Consider the following 15,872-nt stretch of genomic DNA (forward strand, 5'->3'; position numbering starts at 1 on the left):
AAGGCGGCCCTAGCACCTGTGGCCAAAGGGAAAAGCCTCCTCCAAGATGAGACTTGAGCTGAGCCTGGAAGCAAGCCTAAGAGGCAAGTGCAAAGAAGGTGAGCATGGCATGGGGAACAGCCAGTTCAAAGGAATGGAGATAGGAAATGAAGAGCAGTGTTCTAGGAATGGCCAGCAGGCCCCTGGATAAGAAGGCTGGAAAGGAAGGAAGGTGACCAGATGTAAGGAGCTGTAAATGCCAAATACAAGAGTTGGTATTTGATGTTGGAGGTAACAAGAACCCATTGGAGGTTGCTATAATGCCAAGGATTGGATTAAAGAACAAATGAATGAATAATTTTTTTTATTCTGAACTTAGCAAACTTAAAAAACACAAAATAAAATGAACATTTCCACATACAAAGTAGAACAGAAAAGGAAGATTATGTAAGTAACTTCAACTCTCTATGCTGTATTTCACTTTTTCACTTAGGTATATGATAAATTCAATGTGTAACTTTCAAAGCTGTCCAGTGTTTTGTTTTCTCCTGTACATTTAAAAATGCTTCAATCACCCTCTCTTTTTTTCCAGCCCTATCACTCTCCTCCATTCCCTTCCCCGCTGTTCCCACCAATGGAAAAATGAAAAACAAAACCTTTGTAACTAATATGCATAGTCAAAGAAAACAAATTCCCATCATCAGTCTTCTGGACTCATGGCTGGTCATCACCTTCATCAGAGTTCTTAAGACTTTGAAATTTGTTTTTCTTTGCAATGTCATTCTCGTATAATTGTTCTCTCGATTCTGTTCATTTCACTCTGCATTAATTCATACAAATATTCCTAGGTCTCTATGAAACCATACGTCCTCATTTCTTATGGTTAAATGATATTCACATACCATAACTTGTTCGGCCATTCCCTAGTTTATGGGCACCTCCTCAATTTACAGTTTTTTGCTATAACAAAATGAGCTGCTTTATTTTTGCAGGAACTTTTTGGTGTCCTTTTCTTCTTTTTTGTACTCTTCAAGGTATAGGTCTAGTAGTAGTATCATTGGATCAAAGGGCATGCACAGTTGAGTGACTTTTTGGTGTCTGGCACATTTAGACCTTCTTTATCTAAAATTGTAATCCAATGACCTCAGGTGTTGTCTGGGATGGTAGGAGTAAAACCCCTCTACTCATATGTTAAGCTAGTTTTTCCTTAAAAGGGTTTAGGTTGGTTTGTTGTTTGTTTTTTTTTTTTTTGACAAAATACTGGAGGTATTTTGGATGGAGGTTTGCCATTTCCTTCATTAGCTCATTTTACAGATGAGAAAATTGAGGCAAACAGGGTAAATCACTTGCCCAGGCCCGCAGAGCTAGTAAGTGTCAGAGGCTAGATTTGAACTCAGGAAGATGAGTCTTCTAGGCCTGGCACTCTATACACTATGGTGCCACTCAGTTGCCCCCTTACTTCCCGCCTAAACTGAGCTCTTATCCATTGCTTCTAGACTGTCCTATGAAGCCAAACAGAACAATTCTAATCCCTTTTCCACACAACAGCACTTTAAATTCTTGAGGATAAATATCATATCTCCTTCTAAGTCCTTCTACTGGCCTATGTTATCAAGGGGCTCCCTTTGCCTTCTAATATGTCAAATTCATTCATTCAATAAATATTTATTAATCACCTTCTATGGGCCGGGCACTGTGCTAAGTCCCGGAGATAAAAAAAAAGAGGCAAAAGACAGTCCCTGCCCTCAAAGGGCTTATAATTTAATGTGAGAGACAGCATATAAACAAAATATACAAAGCAAGCTGCATACAGGATAAATAGGAAATAACAGGGAAGGCATTGGGATTAAGAGATATCTGGAAGGCTTCATGTAGGAGGTAAGATTTTCATTGGGATAGCCAGAGAGGATGTCCAGAGCTAAAAAATGAAGTTTCTTGTTTCTAGAATAGCCAGGAGGCTAGTGTTACTGGATTGAAGAGTATGTGTCAGGGAGTAGGGTGTAAGAAGATTGGAAAAGTAGTAAAGGCTAGGTTATGAAGGGCTCTGAATGTCAAACAGAGCATTTTGCATTTGCACCTGGAAGCAATAGGAAGCCACTGGGGTGTGTGTGTGTCATGTTCTGTTCCTCCCAACTCTTCCCCACCCCTTACCTCCTGCCTCTTTTCACTTATTGAACAATTAGTCTGCTGGTTTTGGTATCCATTTCTTTACCAGTAGTTTCTTTTTTAGTTTTTAGTCTGGGTTTTTTGGTTTCCTTTTGTTTCTTTCAGTCTAATAGAACTGCACTGTAGAAAGTGACTATTTTGATCAACCCCAGTGTGCATCCTTACCTAACTTCCTCACAACTAGCATATTTATCCAAATGGGTCTGGGTGATGGGGGTAGGGTCTCTGGGAACCCCCTTGAACCTGATGGGATAGTCTCTGGGAACCCCCTTTTGAACTCTCCTTGAATCTTCCCACTTGATCTTATGGCCCCTGAGGCCATAAGCCTTTCCTTATCACTAGGCCCAAATCTCTACCTAGCCTAGCCCTTTATTATCCAGCTGCTTCTCACCCTTGATCTCATCAAAATCCCATTCTCTTGTTTCCTGGAGTCTTGACCTCTAGTCACCCCAGTCCCATCAAGATCCTCCTCAAGACCCTCCCTAAACCCCTCCTCTAGTCATCCCAGACTACTCGACCACCCCTAGATCCCTCCCACAATCTTTCTGTATATAAGTTTCATCTTGCCTCCATGAAGGCGCTCAGATTCAATCTAGCTCAGTAGATGGAATCTGGCCTGCTTGTGAAAACAAGAGTCACAAATGGGTGAGATTTCTTAAGACAACCCACCGTGGAGAATCCTTAGTAAACTTTGTCTTTCTTTGGCTGTGAGAAGGCTTGAGTTGAATTCATTTGGCAGGACTTGGCGTGTTGGTATTTTGGGGTCTCAAGCACCCCTAAAAACCTATGGTTCCCTACCCTCACCATTTTTCTTTAACCTCATCATGGGATTCTGTTGCCCTAATTGGCACATTTGTGAAGTGAAAAAAGTTTTATTTACTGCTGATGAATGTGATAAGATATGCCTATGCTGCAAGAAATAACAAATGAGATGCATGCAAAAAAGTATGGAAAGAACTACATGAACAGATGCAGAGTCAAGTAAGCAGAGTCAAGAAAACACTGTATACAATAACTACAGCAACCTAAATGGAAAGAACACCCACATACAAAAAAAAAAATCAAAAGTGAATGTAACAAAGTTACAAAGATCAAGTGGGACTCAAATGAAAAAACATGGGAGGACACTCCTAACCCACCCCTTCATTGAGGTATGCAGGTATTGCACATGGCTCATATTTTTGATTTTTTCATTGTATTGATTGCTTGTGCTAATTTTTTCCTCTCTCTCTCTCTCTCTCTCTCTCTCTCTCTAGTCTTTGAAAAATACCATCTGTTATATGGTTTGGTTGTGTTGGGGAGAGGAAAGGGTACAGGGGAAAATGTGATGATGCAAAAAACTGGAAGACATCAATGAACTTATTCTAAAAAACAGAAGCGGTGTAAGCCTGAAGTTTATGAGTCCTTCAGGTGAGTTGTCAATCCTGGCAGAAATGACTGGCTTCTAGATGGACCTCAAATATGTTGTAATACGTCAGAAATTAGGACAAAGGGGACTCAAGTGACTGTCATAAACTGACACATATTTTCTCTGTACCTCTGTAATAATAATTAAGGTGGGACTTTTTGCTATTTTTTAAGTGCCTTTAATGATTCTGGCCTTTGTTTGAATGGGGCAGACAAAGTGGGATCTTGTCTTGGAATGTTTCTTCGCACTAAGACAATCAGGAGTCATTGATTTGTGTATGGTGGTACTAGGGATTAATTTTCCTACACCCTAAATGGGATTTTTCACTATTCTTTGTTTGAGTGCTTCTCAGCATTGAGGTAATCAAGTGCCCCAGGGCCCTGATACAGGTAGATAAGATCCTAGCTTGGTGTTTGACTTTTGGGGCACATTCATGGAAGGAGTGTTGAGACTCTGGACAAGCTGTAACTGCCCCCTGGCTTGGTAACCCAGATAGATGTTGGTGATTCTCTGTCTGTTGATGCTTGTAATTTCTGTTTGTTTTTGCCTTGAAGTTCAGGTGGTTGATCTTTTCCCCCAGAACTAAGTGAATGATATATATATGTTTGATTAAACTGAGATTGTTAACCCCTTAAAGTTGCTTTCCTTAGTAAAGCAGATCAAAAAAACTTGTGCTGGCGGCTCTTGTTGCTGGTCTTGTTGGGTCTTACACCCCACAACAGCTGCTAGCCGAATTGCCGCTACAACCTCTTTTTTAAAAAAAAAAAGATCAATAAACTAAAAATAAGTGTACTCTCTCTGCTTGTGGGCTGAGATTCTTTTCCATAAAATGGCACATTATACCCTCAATCTTCATCCTATCAGTCTTTATTCTAATTTATAGCTTTAGGCCTGACCTTTAAAATGACCTCTGGTTTTTTATCTGCTGCTCCTTCAAGGCACTCAAAACTGAATATATCATCTCCTCCTCAAAGCATCCATTCCTCCTCTTTGAAAAATTGAATGGTGTAGTGGAATGAGGGCCTAGGCTTAAATCCTTGCTTTGAAACCTATTAGTTGTGTCACCTTGGACAAGTCACTTACTCTTTCTATTTCCTCATTCATGTGTGTTGTCATTTTTCAGTCATGTCTGACTCCATTTCCTTCTCCAGTTCATTTTACAGATGAGGAAACTGAGATAAACAAGGCTAAGTGACTTGACCAGGGTCATATAGCTTGTGTCTGAGGCCAGATTAGAACTCAGGAAGATGACTCTTCCTTTCTCTGGGCCTGGCATTCTATCCACTATGCCTCCTAGCTGCCCTTTCCTCATTTATAAAACAGAAGAAATAAGACTAGATGTTGTTTAAGATCCCTTACTTTCAGCTCTGTTGTGCCACCTTTCTCATTGTCACCTAGATTTAGGACCTTTCAGAATTGTATCCTTCAAATTAGAATAGGCAAAGAAGAAACCAAGCTATCACTCTTTGCCAATGATATATGATGGTATACTTAGAGAATCAAGTAAAAAAAATTACTTGAAATAATAAACAAATTTAACAAAATTGCAGAATATAAAATAAACCCACATAAATCATTGGCATTTCTATATATTACTAACAAAGCCCAACAACAAAATATAGAGAAATTCCATTTAAAGTTACTGTAGACATTATAAAATATTTGGGAGTTTACCTGCCAAAACAAACCCAGGAACTATACGAACACAATTGCAAAACATTCTTCACAGAAATAAAGTCAGATCTAAATAATTGGAAAAACATCAGTCGTTCTGGGAAAGCTGAGCTAATGTAATAAAAATTACAATCCTACCTAAATTAATTTACTTATTAAATGTCATACCAATCAAACTATGAAAAAATTATAGAGCTAGAAAAAATAATAACAAAATTCATCTAGTAGAACAAAAGGTCCAGAATACCAAGAGAATTAATGAAAAGAAATGCAAGAAAAGGTGGCCTAGCTGTACCAGATCTTAAATTGTATTATAAAGCAGCAATCATTATAAAGCAGTACTTGATACTGGCTAAGAAATAGAGTGGTAGATCAGTGAAATAGGTTAGGTACACAAGACACAATAGTCAATGACTATAGTAATCTACTGTTTGATAAATCTAAAGACTCCAGCTTCTGGGATAAGAACTCATATTTAACAAAAACTGCTGGGAAAACTGGAAAAGATTATTGCAGAAACTAGGCATGGACTAACATCTTACATTATACATCAAAATAAAGTAAAAATGGGAACATGAATTAGATACAAAGGCTGATAACATAGGCAAACTTTAAGAGCAAGGCATAGTTTACTTGTCAGATCTATGGAGAAGAGAAGAATTTATGACCAAACAAGAGATAGACAACATTATGAAATGTTAAATGGATAATTTCAATTACATTAAATTGAGAAGTTTTTGCACAAACAAAGCCAATGCAACCAAGATTAGAAGGGAAGCAGAAAACTGGGAAACAATTTTTAGAGCCAGTGTCTCTGCTAAAGGCCTCATTTCTCAAATATAGAGAGAGCTCAGTCAAATTTATAAGAATACAGGTCATTCCTCAATTGATAAATGGTCAAAGGATATGAACAGGCAGTTTTCAGATGAAGAAATCAAAGCTATTGTTAATCCTTTCAAATTAAAGGGAATAAATCTATAAGAATTTTATATCACCTAGCCTGTTGTCTCCTTTAACCAAACTTACAGGTTGACACTATTTATAATCAAATGAAAAATGCTCTAAATCACTATTGACTAGAGAAATGCAAATCAAAACAACTCTGAGGTATCACATCACTCCCATCGGATTGGCTAACATAACAAAAGAGGAAAATGATAAATATTAGAGATGTGGGAAAATTTGAACACTAATGCATTGTTGGTGGAGTTGTGAACTGATCCAACCATTCTGAAGAGCAATTTGGAACTGTGCCCAAAGGGTTATAAAACTGTGCATACCCTTTGATCCAGCAATACCACTTCTAGGTCTATATCCCAAAGACATCATACAAATAGGAAAAGGACCCACATGTACAAAAATATGTATATCAGCTCTTTTTGTGGTGACCAAGATTTGGAAATTGAGGGGATGCCCATCAATGGAATGGCTGAACAAGTTGTAGTATGTGAATGGAATGGAATACTATTGTGCTATAAGAAATGATGAGCAGGCAGACTTCAGAAAAACCTGGAAAGACTTATATGAACTGGTGCTGAGCTAAGTAAGTAGAACCAGGAGAACATTGTACACGGTAACAGTCACATTGTGTGATGACTAATTTTCATAGACTTGGCTTTTCTCAGAAATGTAAGGATTTAAGACTAAAAGACTCATGAAGGAAAATGGTGGCCACATACAGAGAAAGAACTAGTCTGAATGCAGATTGAAGCATACTATTTGCTCTCTTTGTTGTTGTTTTGTTTTGTTTCTTCTTTCTTGTAGTTCCTCCTGTTGGTCTTAATTCTTCATTACAACGTGACTAATGTGAAAATTAAAAAAAAAAAAAGAATTGTATACTTCTTCACCCCATCCTAACCAATGATCAGATCTTATAGATTCTTCCTTCAAGATATCTCTTAAATTTTTCCTATCTCTGTTTCACTTGTGTTCTAATAAAGGCTTTCATCACCTCACATCTGAATTACTGTAATAGCTTCCTAGCTGGACTTCCTGCTTTCAGTCTTTCTCTTTCCTCCACAACCCCCTTTCCAAAAAAAAAAACCAAAAAAACAAAAAAAAACAACCTCTAACCTAAATACTACCGCTAAAATAAGCTTTCTAAAAATGGCAATTTCATGATTTGATTCCCTTGACAAAATAGTTTCACAATAAAAATCCTTATTTTAGCCAGGTTACTGTAATGAAAAGAGCACTATACTTTCTATCAGAAGACTGAGACCCCAAATCCACTTACTTCCTATAGTATATGACTGATTAAGTCCAGATCTCTGGCTCTCTATTTCCTGAGGAGTGGATTACAATCCACCTAACGTCTTTTTCCACTGGAGAATTCTGTGATGTTGGACAGTCTTTGAAAAAAGAAATATAAACATGAAAAGATACTCAAATTCCCTAGTATTTGCTGAAATTCAAGCCAAGCCAGTCTGAAGATACAACCCAACTAGAATGGTAAAAGTAGCAAAAAAAAAAAAAAGATAAAATTCTGTGTATTGGACTTGGCAGCTAGGTGGTGCAGTGGCAACAGCTTTGGAATGGAGTCAGGAAGACCTAAGTTCAAACCCAGCTTCAGACATTTACTAACTGGGTGTCTCTAGGCATGTCACTTAATCTCTGTTTGGCTCAGTTTTCTCAACTGTAAAGTAAGGGTAATAATAGCACTGAATGGGATGGATAATTGTGAAGACTTCACAGGGTGTGTCTAATGGAGTAGGAGAGGTTTTGGGATTTGGCTTTGTGGTTTTGGAGGGTCAGGGCCTGGAGCTGTGGGCATGCCCTTCCCCCTTTCTCTCAGATATTAGAAGGTAATGAACTTCCAGTGAGCTATTTGTTCTCTGCTCCCCCCCACCCCATTTCTTCTGCTAGATTTTCAGCCACCACCCTGGCAGTTGAGTTCTGATAGGGAAAAACCTGAATGGACCGGATCAACCTTGGTCCTCTGTGTAGTTTTCACGCCTAGATTGTAAGCCCACCTCCCAGCCAATGGTGAGAAGGGATAGAGGTGGGTGGGAATCTTTTCATTAAAGAGTATAAGTTAAGGCAGTTTCCCTTTTACCTAGCCTCCTCCATTATGGAGGTGTGCCCAAATCTTGCAAGGTTCGTAAAATAAATTTACTTTGTTTCTCCTCAGGATGTCTCTCCTATTATTTAAAAATCCTGTCCCAGGCAGCACCTACCTCCCAGGAATTGTTGTGAGGATTAAATGGCACAGTGCCTGGCACATAGTAAGTGTTAATAAACACTTTCTTCCTTTCTTCCTTCCTTTCTTCCTTCTCTCCAGCACTTTTACACGTCATTGATGGATCTGCAGACTGGTTCAAAAATTTGGAGAACATTATAATAATATACAATGAACCACAAGACTGATCAAACCCTTTGACCCAATAATTTCATCATTAGGACTTTATCCTAAAAAGATAATAAAAAAGAAAAAAGGACCTATCTGTATAAAGAATATTCATAGTTGCTTTATTTATAATGGCCACAAACTGGAGAATAGGAGAATAAATGATGATATATTCATGTAATAAAATGTTATGGTGCCATAAAAAATGAAATTTATGAAACATACAAGTATTTATGGAACAACCCATACAGAGTCATGAAAAGCAAGTTCAGTAGAAACAGAACTGAATGTCAATTAACATTTGCTTACAATTATTAAAAAAAGAAAGCCAAAGTTACTCAAGATAGCCTTAGAAAGGGAAATAAAGCAAATGAAATTTTTGTTTGCTGTTCATTTGGTTCTATTTTGCTAAATGTTAAGGGATTTATGTGAGATTTTATTCTTTAGATATTTATTTAATAGGTTGTCTGTTGATAGTTATTAAACTTAAAATTTAAAAATAAAAGAAATCTCGTGCACTTATTTCTTTTGCATGCGATCCCCACTCCTGGGAATTGCCTTCCCATCCATCTGTTCAGCTTACATCCTACTTATTCTAAGAAATCTTCCCTGTTTAATTTTTAACTGATTTTCCTTTTTTTTCTTCCAAATTCCTGTACCAATGATTATGCTTGATACTGAATAATATGCAGTCTTTTTTTTTTTTGGAGGGGGGAAGGCAGGGCAATTGGGGTTAAGTGACTTGCCCAAGGTCACACAGCTAGTAAATGTGTCAGGTGTCTGAGGTTGGATTTGAACTCAGGCCCTCCAGGGTCCAGGGCCAGTTCATTGCACCACCTAGCTGCCCTATAATATGCAGTCTTTTATTCTTCTTGTTTTGCATATCTAAGCTCAACTAATTTCTGGAAAGCAGAGACAATATTTAAAGTCACTTTTGTTTTCATCCCAGCTCTTAGCTCAGTAAATAAATTACTGAATAAATTATCACTTGCTTGCAAGGATTGAGTCCTCTGATTTTCAATTTTTGTCTGAATTGAATTGATTTTAATTTGTCCTGCTTATTTAAAAGAAGGAATTTTATGAGGAATTATTTGTTTTTTGAGGTGTTTATGAGTTGATGTTGAGTGTAGTAGGCAAAACCAGGAAAACAATGTATACCAGGGCAATGATGTAAAAGAAAAAGACAACAAAGTTTTCAAAAACTTTGAAAGACTTAAGAATTCTGACCAATTTAATATACAAACATAATTCTGGAGGATTTATGATGAAGCATGTTATTCAACTCCTTACAGAGGAGTGGTAGACCCAAGATATAGAAAGATACGTACATTTTTTGGACATGGCCACTGTGTAGATTAATTTTGTTTGACTATGCATATTTGTTACAAGGTTTTTTGTTTTTTGAGTTTTGTTTGTTTTTCTTGGTTTTTACTTGGGAGGAGAGAGGGAGAATTGGCTATATACTCATTCCCCCCTGCCCAAAAAAAAAAAAAGATGGCCATTGAAACATTTTTCAAAATGCACAGAAGGGAACAGAAGCAAGCATAGACAAGGAGGACAGTTTTGAAAATAACGTGTGAAATTGTTATCTACTTTAAAAAAATAGAACATAAATTGGAGATTCATATTTTCATATACAATCTTTTTGTGTTCTGCTATATATATGGAAATGTTCTTTTTGGTGTTTAAGTTAAAAAAACCCTACAAAATTAAAAGAATGACTTCATGAAAAATAAATGGTAAAGATTATTTATAACACCCACCCCACTGAGTATGGCATTTTAAGAATAACATAAAAACTGATTTTAAGCAATGAAATAATAGGTCCTATGTCATTTCGTGTCAATTCAGGTGAACAAAATACTGCCTTACAGGTTCTTTTACAACAAGGTGTCTCCCATTCATATATCAAGGTCATTCAACATTTCTTGGAAGGTGTAACAACAGATATAATAACCTTTTTCAATGACCCTCTGATAATTAGCATCCGGTGAGGCATAAAACAGGAGATGCATGCTTGCCAAAAATAATTGCCTTTGTGATAGAGATCTAGTAGAGAATCAGGGATAAGAAGGGATTTCCAGTGGATGGTGGGGACCTCCAGGTGCTCTGTGTGGAAGATATGGTGACTGCCTCAAGCTCTGGGATATTGATGAGTCTCCTGAAAGAAATCTATAAATTATTCAAAGTAGTTTGTCCTGTCCATCCATACAGGGAAGACAAAATGGATAAAGAATATCTATTGCTCAGATTTTAACATGTATCTGAAAGGATGCCCAATAGAACTCAGCCAACAATGGGTATTTGGGACAGAGGATACAGCTGAACACTGAGCTGCACCCAGAGTTGAACAAGAGGAAGAGATCAAGTTTGATTGCTTTCAGGAAAGTACAGAATCCTTTTACTGAGTGATCTAAGCTTCCTATGAAAGCAAAGGCCCATCTTTTCAATATAAATATTTTACAGATGTTGCTGGATGCCTGATCACTTGTCCTGGAACGTGGTAGACAGAGGAAAAGTCCCTATGTAGGGGCAGCGAGGTAGTACAATGGATAGAATACCAGCCCTAGACTCAGAAAGACCTGAGTTCAAAACCAGCCTTAGATACTAGCTATGTGACCCAGGACAAGTCAGCTAACCCAGATTGCCTCTCCCTGCCCTTCCCCCCCCCCCCCACGCAAAAAATGCCCTATGTACTCATCAAATATAGAAGGATTAACTAACAAAGTTAACACACAAATCTTTTATGTTCACGATGTCTTTCCCCTAAATATCTTCATTGCTAAATTATTACTAACAGCACCTGTTGTACAATTTATTTTTTAAAAAATTGTTTGAAGAAGCTATTTATGAAAATTGATGACTTAACTTTTATTGCCCCATTAAAGGAAAGATTCATAGACTTTGGATTTACACTGCTCTTGGACTCTGATTTACTCAAGACTCAAGATGTTTTGTTATTGTGTAACCAGGAAGAGGAGAGGTCAAAAACAAGGAAGGAATTAAGAAATATAGGTAGGGGCCAATGACATCAATCTGCTGCTGTAGATAAGATAAAATAGACTAAAGTAGCAGACTCAGAGGATCCATTCTTTGTAGAAACAATTAAAGGTCTATACTTTGTGATTGCCATTAGAAAAGTTCCACATTTGTACAAAAGTTCCTCAAAGGACTCTGGCAAAACTGTAGCATTTTAGATTATTAGATAGTTCGGAGAATAGGTTTTGAACCAAAGGCAACCTTAGAGGTCATTTAGTCCAATCTCCTCATTTAATAAATATGGGAGCTGAAGTCTAGAGAGATTAAACAATTTGCCCATGGTTAACCAATTAAGAAGAGGTGGTACTGGAATCTGAACTCCAGAGGCCCCACCTAGTGCTCTTCCTACTCTACCACTGACTTGAAACCTTAAAGGGTATCAACTATCTTATTTTATGGAGGAGGAAATTGAGGCACAGAGATGTGTCAACAACCCGGCTGGCAGCTTCTGTGGGAGTATAAGATTCACCCACAGCCAGCACCCAGAAAGCTGCCAACAGCACAGGTTCTTTCGATCTGCTTAATTAAGGAAAGCAAGGTGAAGGGGTTGACAAGCTTACTTTTAATTCAAATATCATTCAGTTAGTTCAGGGGAAAAAAAAACCAGCACCCTGAACTTCAAAACAAAATGCAAATTACAGACATCAATAGACTTTGTCTGATTCAAGTCCCAACAGATAGTTACCACAGTTCAACAAAGTTTCAACATCCGGGTTTACAAGCTGGAGGGCTCCTTAGCTACAGCTGCCCAGAGTCTCCTCATCAACACCATCTCCAGAGCCCCACACCAATAGCTCTGTCCTCCCTTCTTATAGGGCTTTAGACATCATCAGACATCATCTGAATCACCAGAGCTCAGGCTCTGGTGATTGGTTCTTGAGTTGGCCCCTCCCCTTAGGACCCTGGGATGTTCACATCCACATGGATTACATTAACACCTAATGGGGTTTGGGCCTGGGGCTTAGCACCTAGTAAAACTCACTGAGATAAATTGAGTCACTCAAAGAAAACAAAGACAATTCTGGTTACAAGAGAGGTTAAGCAGTGTGCCTAAGGTCACATAAGATCACACAGGCAGCTTTGGTGATGACTTTTAGCCAATAGACCAGCACATATACTAATTATTTTTTAACTTTTTAAACTTCCATGACCACAAATTTGACTTCCCTAGAGCATTTCCACTTTTCATTTTTAATAACTGGGCTATAGATGTGAATCTAGCTGAAAACCAACAAAGAATCAAGAGATATTTGCTGAGTATCTTCCACGTGGCCAGCACTATGCTAGTCACTGTGAGGGAATGGAAGACATTGTAAGAAGTGGTTCCTGTTCTTAAGAAGCTTATGATGTGGACACAAGGACAACACAGACACATATGATATGAAGCAATGATTCGCTTATATAATTCAGGGTGAGTGGGATGGTGAAGACCTCGCATAAAATCTAAACCTCAGCCTTTCTGTAAATTGAGAGGGATAAATAAAAGTGAGGACTTTTCAGCATGGCTCAGGGCTTCTGATTGACAGCTAGGCCTAAGTTTTGAGTTATTATCTGTAGGAATTAGAAACTTTGAGCAGCCTGACCCTCCCTGAGCATGAGCCTCGCCAAATAAGGATAAAAGTGTTTTTAAGAGTTGGCATTAGCTAAATTAGCATTTCCTTGTTTCTTGTACCTGGGGTAGATTTTCGCTTTTAGATTGTGAGCCTAAATTCCACCAATGAGAGTAAAAGGTCAGTGGTGGGTGGGGGTTGTTTGCGTTAGAGTATATGGCTGAGTTCTGCCCTTTGGGTGCTGCCTCTCCCTACTGGTTGTCTATGGGTTTGGAGACTGCCCTTTCCCTCGGGATCGTAATAGAATTAGTTTCTACTTTCTACTTGAGAAGCCTCTGAGTTTAATTGTGGGTGAAGTTGCTGTCCCACACAAGGGCCAAATTGTGTAGTACAGACTAGAAGTCACAAGAGCAGTCAGGGGAGATCAGACTTGCTTGATTTGGCAACAGAAGGCAGAACTTTGGAGGGAGAGATCACTTTCATCTGAGGTGATAGAAGAGGTGGCACCTGAGTCGGACCCTGAAGGAAAGCACGTAAGAGACAGGTGGAGGAAAGTCCATTTCAGGCGTGGAGAATACTGTGGATGATGTCCCTAGGCGACAAGGGGTAGAAGTTGAAAACAGGCAAATTTAATAATGAAGTAGAAAATATAATCATGATAAAGTTAGCATCTATATAGCACGTTGAGGTTTGCAAAGCACTTTACATGTGTTATCACATTTAAACCTTACAACAATCCTGGACAGAGAGAGAGCTGAACTTGGCATCTGGAAGACCTGAATTTGAATCTTCAGACACTAGTTGTGTGACCCTAAGGCAAGTCACTTAATCTTTCTCAGACTCATTTTCCTCAGGAAAATGGGGGTAATAAAGGTCCTTACCTCCCAGGGTCTTTTTGAGGAAGAAGCTGACATGAGAGGAGTTGGCAGTCTGTATCATGTCTCTACACCAGGGGCAGGGAACTTGTGGCCTCAAAGCCACACATGGCCTTCCAGGTCCTCAGGTGTGGCCGTTTAACTGAATCCAAACACCTGGCCTTGAGGCTGAGGTTCCCCACCCCTGCCCTATACCCAGGTTGCTACTTGAGAGACTTCAAAGGATTTTCCCTTAGGTGAGAGCTAGGACTCTATCTGTCTTGGTTGAACTGAGTTACCGTGATCCCAAAGGGAGAGTTCCTTCACTCTGTACTGTCTGGCTTATATTCTCCTAAATATACTTTCTCTGATTTTTGTTTGCTATGAATTTGGATAAATGGGTTTTTTTTGCTATCTGCTATGTGTGTCTTCATTGTGGAAGGGCATTTTGTGGGAAGGGAGTCAAGCCTTGGATATAAAACTTGGGGTCCTCCTCTCCTCATTAATGAACAGTGATCAGGCATCTAGCCTGAACTTGAAAACTACATCCCCTAACTATATTTAAGGATGCAGCTAGATATAATTCTAGTCTGGTACCTCATATCTCTGAGGAGAGCAGAGTGGCCAGGCTTCTGGATCCAACCTCCTGCTTCCCCCTCATGGCAGGGGGAAGCATGCCTCCCTTTGAGCTGCACCATGACATCCCCATGCCACATGTGGGGGACAGTCCTCACTATAATCTTTTTTGTATCTTGAGTCTGGGGCAAGCCCTTGGGCATACTCACACATGCTCAACAAAAGTGTAGTCATAATGAGTCAATCCAATTCACAGTCATTTATTAAGCACCTACTCTGTATAAAGGGGATAGGAAGGCAAATTTTAAAAGTTCCCACATTTACACTCTATTGAGGGAGATACCAAATGTAAAAAAATGGCCTTTCAAGATATAGCAATCCCAAGATACACAGCAATGGGATGTTTGGAAAACACTCCAGAGCTTGTGCATATGTGTACAAGACTGACATTGATTCACAGGGCATCCTGGGAAGGAGAGAAGAGGTGGGAAATTTGAGAGGAACAGAATCTTGGAAGTGGGCTCCCCTATCTTGTGGAGGAGAAACAAGTTTCACTTGTTTCTTCCTTAGCACCTCTTTGCTAAGGACTGTAAGAACTGTTGATCATAGGGATACTGCTGGTAAAACAGGTAAAACTATGTCCCATTAGGTGAGGCAACCCATCATAGCTATTATCTCTACCCACACCTCTGTTCCCCCTACTCCTTCCATAAAGAGGAAAACATAGATGAATTGCCCCCTCTAGGATCTAAAAAGGAAACCCTTTCTGCATCCTGTAGTCAGAGAAACCCCCTGGCTGCCATCCTTCTACTGTGGTGATCTGCTCCTAGCCCCATACTTGACATAAAAAACAGTTTTAGCAGTCTAACCTTGACTGTGTGATCATTTGTGAAGTGTTGGAGGGAGAGATAAAATTAGTCTGGAGTGAATATAATAGATATACCCAGTGGTAGGTTTGACAGACAGTCCTGGGGTTAATTTAGCTAGGAAAGTATTGAGTTGTCTCCAAGAAATAGGTTCTGCTGCAGCATCTGTAACCACTTCATTTTAAGCTGGCCCAAAATAATAAATAGGAGATGTAAATAAAGACCAGAGTTGTTATAACTGAACCTGAATTCACCTGTAGACAAAACATGAGCCTAACACTATAAGCCCAGTGATAAGAATGGAATGCAGGAGAGAGATTGCATAAGATTCCCCTGGATTCCTTTCCCCTGTGGCAATTGACCTTTAAAGTGAGCTATTAATGCCTCATTTCATGTGGAACAATTCAGGTTCGT

The sequence above is a fragment of the Trichosurus vulpecula genome, chromosome 8 (assembly GCF_011100635.1).
Source record: "Trichosurus vulpecula isolate mTriVul1 chromosome 8, mTriVul1.pri, whole genome shotgun sequence".
Lineage (NCBI taxonomy): Eukaryota > Metazoa > Chordata > Mammalia > Diprotodontia > Phalangeridae > Trichosurus > Trichosurus vulpecula.